The sequence below is a fragment of the Lemur catta genome, chromosome 16, assembly GCF_020740605.2.
Source record: "Lemur catta isolate mLemCat1 chromosome 16, mLemCat1.pri, whole genome shotgun sequence".
Classification (NCBI taxonomy): domain Eukaryota; kingdom Metazoa; phylum Chordata; class Mammalia; order Primates; family Lemuridae; genus Lemur; species Lemur catta.
In genome coordinates, this window is record NC_059143.1 from 36,298,823 (window position 1) to 36,308,985 (window position 10,163).

Here is a 10,163-nt window from a genome sequence, read left to right on the forward strand (position 1 = left end):
GGGTTCAACCAGCATCCAAGGTGGGATGACCCCTACCCAGGATGCTGGCGGGGATTCCACCCCTGGATCTGCTGGATTTAGGATCTTCTCAGAAGTAGAGAGTCTGTGTTTCTTAGGGAACATTTAGGAAGGACATTGCAGAACCCATCAGTCAAGTACAGGAAATATCCTGGAGGAAGTTGAACTTCACTTTACTTGGGAATAAGGTCTGAATCCCCTCTAGAGCGGCCCCCAGAATTCTCCCCTTCTTACTGCTGTGAGTCTGCTGAGGAGTAAAGGTCAAGGTGATGGCAGCAGTTGTTCCCACGTGGAAGTGCCCTCTGAAGGCTCCAAAGAAACTTTTCTTGGAGTTTTATTGTCCTGACTGTGCAGATAAGGAGGCTGACCAACCCCTGTAGGGAAAGCGGTGGCTACTGCCCAGTATCTCTTGGCAAGTCACAGTCAATTCTTTCCTGCTCACATCAGCTGGGGTTGCAACAGCTTCCCGGCTATAATGTATCCGAGCTGGTCACCCGATGGTGGAGTCATGTCCATTTGGAGGCCCGAGACCAATGAGCTGAAGTGAACACCTCACCCCACTATTTACTGCCCCTAGAACAAATTCCTTGTCTCGCTGATAATTCCTTTGTGCGTAGCTGAAACTTTCATCAGTTCTGGGACAACGTGTGCAACTTTGCATGGATGAGAAAGCTCCATTTACTTATTTATTTATTTATTTGGTTGAATTGAATTACTATTACTTTTTCTATGAGTTTTTGATGTAAAGTCAGACAAACCCAAGTGCAAGCTTCTGTGTCGTCATGTTAATCCTGCTGAATGCATTTGGAGCTGGAGTCCTGTGGAGGGCAAGGGCCTAGAGGTCAAAGCTGTCCTTCTGAATCCGAGTTTAGCTGATGCATGCTTAATACTTTGCTGCTTGTTCATATGCTCCCGGGCAGAAAGGGAATTTGAGGGAAACGGGGAGAGAGAGAGAGAAAGAGAGAGAGAGAGAGAGAGAGAGAGAGTGTGTGTGTGTGTGTGTGTGTGTGTGTGTGTGTGTGTATGTGTGTGCGCGCGCGCGCGCGCGCGCGCGCACGCACGGCTACACATGCATGTCCTATGAAAATTGGGATTGGGCCCCCACTTTCTTGTCTTTTCTCCCACTGCACCAGCCAGCCTGGTTTGTTCACTCTCTCCCTTGTGCCTCTGGGCCTTTCTGCCTGTTGATGCTATGACCTTGTCCATTTTGCTCATTTAATGAACAGAACACCCATCAGGAATAGGGACAACTGGCTCCAGCCCTGACTTTGGCATTGACATGCTGGGGTAATACCCTTCAAAGCAACTGGCCTCTCTCAACATCCATTCCTGATGTGTGGCAGGAAATTTGTTGGCTCCAACTGAACCCACTTGAACCATGGGAAGATCTGCCTGACCCACCCCCTGCCGGGTAGCTGGAGGGATAAAGTGACATTAACAGAAGTTAAGGCAGGATTTTTTTTCATTTCTCTCTCTCTTCAGTGCCCAGGCCAGAGCTCCCCTCTGATTTGACACTTCTTTAGCCTTATACTGCTTTCCTTATTCATGATCTATTTTTATATTGTGCTCTATGGACTCTTCTTGTCCATCAGCTCTTTTTCTGCCCTTTAGAATTCTTTCAATGCCTAGTGCGCTGCCTCCATCACAACTGGATTCCGTATGTCTTTGTGGGTTGACTGCTTAATTGAAGCTGGGACACATGGAAGGAGACTTAGTCTAAAGGGACCACCCAATGCAAGGACCTTAGGTTTGAGATCATTTTATGCACTCTTTCATGGTGGAATGAAGAATGAATAACACAGTCCAAATGAATAATTCAGTGTGTCACGAGTTGGAAAGGGAGAAAACAAGAGGGTATCTATACATGTCATTTCCAATCATCTTGACTTGAATCGCCTGGTTTTATTTGGTCACACAATGAAAGCTGGGGAAACGGTCAAACTTATTATTTGGGTCTTTGAGACCAAGTAACAAGATGATTGACTCGTCTTTTCTGCTCAGCAGAATTTGCTGGCCCTGGAAGGCACAACCAATAACCGAACTGAGGCAAATGGGATCATACCCTGAGAGGAAATAGCAACGTAGCAACATCTTTATTTTTGCCTTATTAGTGTAACCTTGTTCACAAAGAAACAAGGAAGAGAAAGGACTTAGTGAGAGAGGAAGAAGGAAAGAAAGATGGTGAGGAAGGGCCAGGGGAAGCAGCAATGTTTGGGGGTATTCAGAGTGCCCACGGGAGGAATGTGAGCAGGCTCGCCCCACCTGCTCAGGAGGACCCGCCAGACTGGCCTTCTCCCAGCTCTCCCCGCAGAGTGAGGTCCTGTCTACTCCCCCACCTGAGCAGTTCTCAGACCCCACCCCTTCCCCAGCAGGCAGCCAAGTTCACCTCCCCTCTGCCTTTGCACAAGCCTGGGCTCAGAGGTTCCCTTGAACCTGCTGTGTTAGTCAGTTCTCCAGAGACACAGAACCACCAGAATGTGTATCTGTAGTGAGAGAGTTTTATTTCTAGGCATTGACGACTCCCATGATCGTGCAGGCTGGCCAATCCAAAATCTTGCAGGGTAGGCTGGCAGCCTGGAGACGCAGGGAAGAGTTGCAGTTGGAGCCCAGAGACAGTCTGGTAGCAGAAGTCCCTCATGTCCTGAGGAGGCCAACCTTTTTCCATTAAGCCTTCAACTGATTGGATGAGGCCACCCACGCTATGCGGGTCATCTGCTTTATTCAAAGTCTACTGATTTAAATGTTAATCTCATCTAAAAAATACCTTCCCAGACACAACCTAGAATAATGTTTGATTAACTGAGTGCCATAGCCCAGCCAAGTTGACATGTGAAATTAACCATTGCACCTGGGCAGGGAGGATGGCTCCACGACAGACCTAACATTGGAGGGAGGGCAGCGGCTACTGCTTCCCCCCCCTCCCCTCTTGTACCATTATTTATTTATTTATACTTGCAAACAGGAACACGGGCACATAGAAAACAATTCAAAAGGTCTAGAAAGGCATACAGTGAAAAGTGAGTCTCCCTCCCACTCCTAACCTGTTTCTTGGAAGTTCTTTCAGCAATAGTATATGAATCTGTAAGCATTTACTCTCTAAAAGCATAAAGGGTAACACTCCACACACACTTCATGTGCTTTTCTATACCTTGCTTTTTCTTTTTTACCTAGCAAAATACATTAGAGTTTTTTCTATAACAGCCTATGTTAATCTACCACATTCTTTTTAATGGCCACGTGGTATTCTGCAGTGTGTTGAAGCATTCTCCTAGTGAAGCAACACCAGGTTACCTCCAATCTGCTGCTCCTGTGAACCGTGCTGTAACGAACGCGCTTACGCATCTGTTGTGACAGCCGCCCTTTCCTCGCATACACTCATGACTTCCCGAATGCATCCTTCAGATGAGCTCAGTGATATTTTTCTGACTTATTCCCCATCCCTCCAGGTCACTCTTGCCTTCCTTAGACCTTTCTAGGCCGAGTGACTCCCTCTCCTGCAGGCTAAAGTTCTCCCTCCAGTAAGAAGTTCATCTCCCTCTGGTTTCCTGAGACTCTCCTGAACCAGACAGTGCCTGTGTGTCTTTATCCTTATCTCACCTCAATCATGGTTCTTCACATTGTTAAAGATAGCTTGTGTACTTTTCTTAGCTTATTTCAGAGGCAGCAGCATTCAAATTCAAATTTCTCCTGACACTTGGCTGTAGTCAAAGTGACCAAGGAGCATAAATTGTAGCCAGACAGGTCTCACAATCCCCTTGCCTGGTGGAGGATTTCGTTGACTGCAAATCCTGTCACCAGGCAGGCAGACATCCTCATGCCTCCCATAAATTTTTATTTATTTATTTATTTCTTAAAAATGGGGGGGGGTCCTCACTTTTGCTCAAGCTGGTCTCAAACACCTGAAGCTCAAGGGATCCTCCCGCCTCGGCCTCCCTGAGTGCTAGGATTACAGGCGTGAGCCACCACACCCGGCTCCTCTCATAAATTTTTTTAATCTTTAATTTTGAATTAATTTTTGCCTCACAGAAAAGCTGCAAAAATAGTACAATGAGCTCTGTATACCCTTCAGCAGCTTCCCCTAATGTCAACATCCTACATTACCACTGTGCAATGAACAAAACTAGAAGCTCCACATTGGTACAAAACTATTAACGAAACTACAGAACTTATTCGGATTTTAGTATTTTTAAACACCTTTTATTTTGAACTTATGTTAGGCTTCCAGAAAAGTCTTAATTTCTCTGAAAGTTTTTGTGCTTTCTACCACTTGCATGCTTTCAAAAGATAAAAGAACATGTAAATAAGCAACAGAGGAGTAATAACAGAAAAACTCAAACCTGGCCGCTGGTTTTCAGCTGTATTTTAATTATAGTTCCACGTTATCTTTTTTAGTGTGTAAATTTAATTAAATTGACATTTTAAGGCAAGACAAGTTAGCTAAATAAATGGTTTTATGTAAGATTACAGTTTATGTGATAAAATGAAATATTTTAACATTTAATACTCTTCAGCAAAACATCTCATGACTTTCAGGTGCTTTTCCATCCTAACAAGTCTGAACGCTGTTGCGCTCCATACCCTTCACCTGTTTGGAGATGTAAGCTACCAAGAGATGCAAAACGCTTGGATTCTGGACCAGGCTTTTTCAATTAGTCACTGCTGAGACTGTGGTAGACAGTCTATAATGTACTGGCATAGATTTTATGTCTTTTATTGGAATCACTCTTTTCTCTAATTTGTTTGTATTGTTATATTTTAACTATTCATTTTTTATGTATGCATATGGGGAAAAATGCAAGTTGTTTGGAAAAGCATAAAATGAAGAGTTAAAGTCTTCTTCCACCCCTTCCAACTAACTTCTAGACCACTGGTTCTCAAAAGGAAGTGCCATCTCCTGGGGACGCTTGCAAAAGGTCTGGGAGTGTTTTTGTTTTGTTTTGTTTTTTACACTAGTCAAGTGCAGTAGTGAGAAGGGGGGAAAGTAATAGAACAAGGAGTTCAATTATGGGAGTGTTTTTGATTGTTTCAACGATTGGGGGTACTACTGGAATTCGGGGAATGGGAAAGGATGTTTATCGTCTTGCAAAAAGAATAAAAAAAAAAAGAATTTACCTGCATCCAACACAATGTTTTAATCCTCATGGATGTTCATGTAAGTGAAAAATTTTGTTTACTCTCATCTGAGTCTAGAATATAGATGTCGTTAAATGGCTGTGCAGGTTGTGTACTGTCTGACATAGGGAGGCTATTCTCATCATAGAAATTGCAGATTTCAATATTTATTATGCCATTTTTTCTAGGAGATGACAGTGAAGTGTCTTGTTCTAACAAAATTAGCGATAGTATGATAGTTTTTCCAAAAAGTGGAGATAAGACATCATGAGGAAGGGAGTCCTTTTTCTAATTTGCATGAAGAAGACATACGGGATTTTTGTCTTTTTAAAAAATTTATTGTTTTCTTCTTTTTTCCTTCTTTTCTCCTCCCACTGCCCCCAACTCTTATTCTTTTTTAAAAATTTGTAAAAAATCTTTTAAAATTGAAAAACAAATTATATGTTGCAAATATTCTGTAACTTAGTTTTAAATTATCTTTGACTCTGTTGAAACTTGTTTTCACTGCAGTTTGAAAAAAAATTTTGTGTAGTCAAGTTTATTATGTTTTCCTTTTACCTTCTATGTTTGTATGCTGCTTAGAGAGCCCTTCCCCATGATATTGAAAAAGTAGAGACTTTTATATATTAAGTATGTAATCATCCTTGTTATTGGATTATCATTTTAGAGATAGGGTCTTTCTCTGTCGCCCAGGCTGGAATGCAGTGGGGCCATCACAGCTCACTGCAGCCTCCAACTCCTGGACTCAGAGGATCCTCCTGGCTCAGCCTCCCAAGTAGGTGGCAATTAAGGCAGGAGCCATCCAGTTGTTATCTGCAGCGTATGTATCTTGCTCTGTAAACCTGTATCTTTCTCTTGCTCTATAATCCTGTCTCACTCCCACTCAATAAATTTCACCTTGTGCTTGCCTTACTTTGGTGTGTCTGGTCATTCTTTGGCCAAGAGCACCCAAGAACTGAGAACACAGAACGAGAGTGCCAAACTCAACAGAGTGAGGGGAGGTGCTGCCACCCCCTGGGGCAGTCCATGAAGAGAGTTGAAGGCCGTGCTAAGGATCTTGATCTTGAAGCTGAGCTACTGATGGGATAAAGCATATTACAGGTCCTGAGCAGTTCTGCAGTGAAAAAGCCTGTTTTTGCTTGTTTAACTCAGTGTTCCCATATTTATTCCATGTACCATCTATTGACATCCCAGGGCCACACGTCAGGAAATGCTGCACTAGTTTATGCCTTTTAGAGGAATTCTTGCTGCTGATAGAAACATAAGCAGTTGGAAGCTTCAGGCCTTTTACTTTATGAGGAGAAAGCCAGCTACTTGTTATTCCAGAACTAAGGGCCGAGCAAGCAGAGGGATGCTGCTCCCTTGGTGGAGGTTTGGCATCTGCTTTCCAAACTTCATAGGCAGCAGATAACTCAGGAGGATCCAAGCACCAGCCAGGAGTTGGGACTTAAGTCTTTTTCATCCTTTAAGGTCTTCTCAAGTCTTATCCCCACCCAAGGCTCTTTCACATCAATTTGATTTATTTATACATTTTCTTGTTTACTAAACTTAGACTTTAGAGTCTGAGCAAGCTGTGCATTCAATTATCTTTTTCATTTCTTTTTGAGTTTCCTATAGCATCTAGCATAACACCAGGAATATGACAAGTGTTTAATAAATATTTGAAGGGGATATATTTGTGTTAATTCTTTTCTTTTCTTGAATTAGTGGTACAACTTTATTCTAAGTCTTCCACTAAGTCTGGTCCTCTCAGTCCTTCATCATCTCTTCTGTCTTTGAATACGGAGAGGCCATGGGAAAAGCACTGATCTTGGAATCAGGAATCCGGATTTGTGTCCCATCTCTGCCTTTTTAACAACTGTGTGACCTTGCACAAGTCGGTTCATCTGGCTGACTCTCAATTTCATTATCTGTAAAGTGAGATGGTTATGTTAAATGACTTCTAGGATTTGTTCTAGTTTTAACACTTTAGATTTACCCTGTCCAATAGCTACATGTGGATATAGAGCACTTGAAATGTGGCTAGTTTGAATGATTATGTGCTGCAAATGTAAAATACACACTGAATTTCAAAACAAGAATGTAAAATATCTCCATGATTTTTATATTGGTAACATATTGAAATGGTAATCTTTTGAACATATTAAGTAAAATATATTATTAAAATTAATTTCATGTGTTTCTTTTTACCTTTATAATGTGGCTACTAGAAAATGTAAAATTACATATGTGGTGCTATTGGCTGAATTGTGTCCCCCCCAAATTCATATACTGAACCCCTAACCCCCTCTATGATGGTATTTGGAGATGGGGCCTTTGGGAGCTCACTAGGTTTAGATGAGGTCATGAGGGTGGGGTACCATGATGGGATTAGTGCCATTACTGGAAGAGTCACCTAGAATTGCTCTCTCTGCCATGTGAGGACAGAGTGAAAAGGCAACCAGGAAGAGGGTCCTCACCAGAACCTGACCCTGCTGGCATCCTGAACTTGGACTTCTAGCCTCCAGAACTGTGAGAAAATATATTTCTGTTGTTTAAGCTGTTTAGTCTATCATATTTTGTTATGGTAGCCCAAGCTGACTAAAACATGTGGCTTGTATTTCTACTGGACAGCACTAGTCTAGATATCTGTGAACTCCTATATATCAGCCTTTTGGTACTTTGAACTTTCTATGTTGTGTCTATGAGTGGAGGGATGGCCTCCAGAACATTCTTTGGGGTGTTCAGCCCACTGTTTTTCCTCTAGTAGCTACTCAATAAGCATCTGGTGATTAAGTCATTTTCTTCATTGTAGGCAACATGAACAGTCTCTGGATAATTTATAAAAAAGAGGAACCCATTAAGAAGATATTGGGTAGCAACTGGAATCTCTACAGGGCAGAAGAACCATGCTTGGAGGGTACACTCAGGCAGACAGCAATGCCCCAAATCTCACTGCAGACTAGTCTGGTGGAGACTAGGCCACTGCTGCCCCAGCACACCAGAGCTGGCTGCCCATTGGCACAGTGGGCATGTGCTTGTAGCCTCTCTAGCTTCCAGTTCAGAGTTTGATTGACTAGGTTTGTGTGTTTATTTATTTATTTTTGAGACAAGGTCTCCCTCTGTCACCCAGGCTGGAGTACTGTGATACAATCATAGCTCACTATAACCTTGAATTCCTAGACTCAAGAAGATCCCACTTCAGCCTCCCTAGTAGCCAAGGATTATAGGTGAGTGCCACCACACCCAGCCAATTTTTTTGTAGAGATGGGGAGGGAGGATATCTCACTATGTTGCCCAGGCTAGATTTGAACTCCTGGACTCAAGCAAACCTCTGCCTTGGCCTCCCAAAGTGCTGGGATTACAGGCATAAGCCACCGCACCAGGCCTGATTGAGTTTAAATTGGAACTGTAGTTGGAAGGGAAGCTGGGAAAGCGAGTGTTTGCTTTTGCGCTTCGGTAGTAGAAAGTGGGCTCTTATCATAAGAGAGAGATTCATTCCTTTAACACAGGAAGGGTTTTTAGAGGCTGGGCTGCCAAATAAGTATGACTAGAGTTCTTTACTAGGGTAGCTGGAGACCTTGAAATTTTGACTGCAACACAACAGAAGTTTCCACTGAGACTCCTCAGCTGGAATTCCTCCACACAGGAGGCTCCTCAGATCTCCTTGTTGTTCTTCTTGGAAGTGTGAAGTAGACCAATTGATGTTATACATTTTTTTTAATTTAAATTTAAATTTTTGATGGTGTCACCAGAAAATCTGCTAGACAAATTCTAAAAGAACTGTAATTCTTATGTTACACATTCTAGTGCATGATTATAATTTCATTATGTCCTTTGAAAGTTCTCACATGACATTTTAATATAAAGACACAGGGGGGCACTCTAACCACCTAGCAATAAAACTTCAAGGGTTTCATAGCTTTGGCAGTTACAAAATGGATGTTGATTTCGTTGAACCTGTTTTTTTATTTTTCTAAGCAGGATAACCAACTTTGCAGGAATACCATACAAAGGTATCCTGCAAAATATCCTAGCTCCCCCAGCGCATCTCACCGGGACAAAGGTTCCCAAGACACACCCTCCACATTGTCCAGTTAACGTTCTAGGAACCGTGGCTGTGAGCAACTCCTCAGAACAGGCAAGTGGATTTTTTTTTTTTTTTTTTTTTTTTGAGACAGGGTCTTGCTCTGTCACCCAGGCTGGAGTTCAGTGGCATCATCATAGCTCACTTGCAACCTCAAACTCCTGGGCTCAAGCAATCAACCCTCCGGTATCATCCTCCCAAGTAGCTGGGACTACAGGTGAGTGTCAGGACACCCAGCTAACTTTGTGATTTTTTTTTTTTTTGGAGATGGGGGTCTCACTATGTTGCTCAGGCTGATCTCGAACTCCTGTCCTCAAGTGATCCTCCCACCTTGCCCTCCCAAGTGCTAAGAGCCACTAGGCTCAGCCAGGGAAGGGGATTTTTGATCACAGCTTACTCCCTGCCTCAGCCAGAGGTCAAGTGGCCAAATTAAACCTAGAGCAGAAGAGAGAGACCTGTTGTGAGACTTTCTTCAAACATGCAGCCTGTCCCCATGACTATTATCTGTAAAATGGGGATAACACCTGACTTATGTCTGTATAGTTTGCCAGTGAAGAGGAAGAGCGAGAGGAGAACAGGAGCAACATATCTGGGTGTGACATTTACCATCCCAGAGCACTGAGTTTTCTACTCAAAAATAAAGCCAGTCTGCCTCTTGATGACTGATGGCACGCAGGAGGGAGAAAGCGCGCAGCGCTGGCAGCGGGAGGAACAAATGTAACAAGGGTAGGTTGGAACCGGAATTGCTGCCTCCAGACGGGTTTCTCTACACAGGTCTCTCAAGCCCCAGCCCCGACACTAGTGAGGAAGGGGCGCGGGGCTGCTGCTGGGGTTTCCCTCGCGAGGCAGGGGCAGGACCTGTTCCCGGCGACCTCGGGGTTACTCGCGGTCAAGGGTGCCGCCTTGCAGAGCCAGCTCTCCAGGCCGGAGCGAGGCTGGATGGGGTGCGCAGCCCTGCCGCGGCGCG

The 10,163-nt window shown here is 43.6% G+C and overlaps 1 non-coding gene across 1 annotated transcript; it reads right to left on the reverse strand.

Annotated features, from left to right (window-relative positions):
* Nucleotides 1–8,840: 8,840 nt before the first annotated feature.
* LOC123621974 lies at nucleotides 8,841–8,903 on the reverse strand. Its single transcript, XR_006729352.1, has one exon. It is a non-coding gene; the product is annotated as a U7 small nuclear RNA (small nuclear RNA).
* Between the last annotated feature and the right edge of the window lie 1,260 nt (nucleotides 8,904–10,163).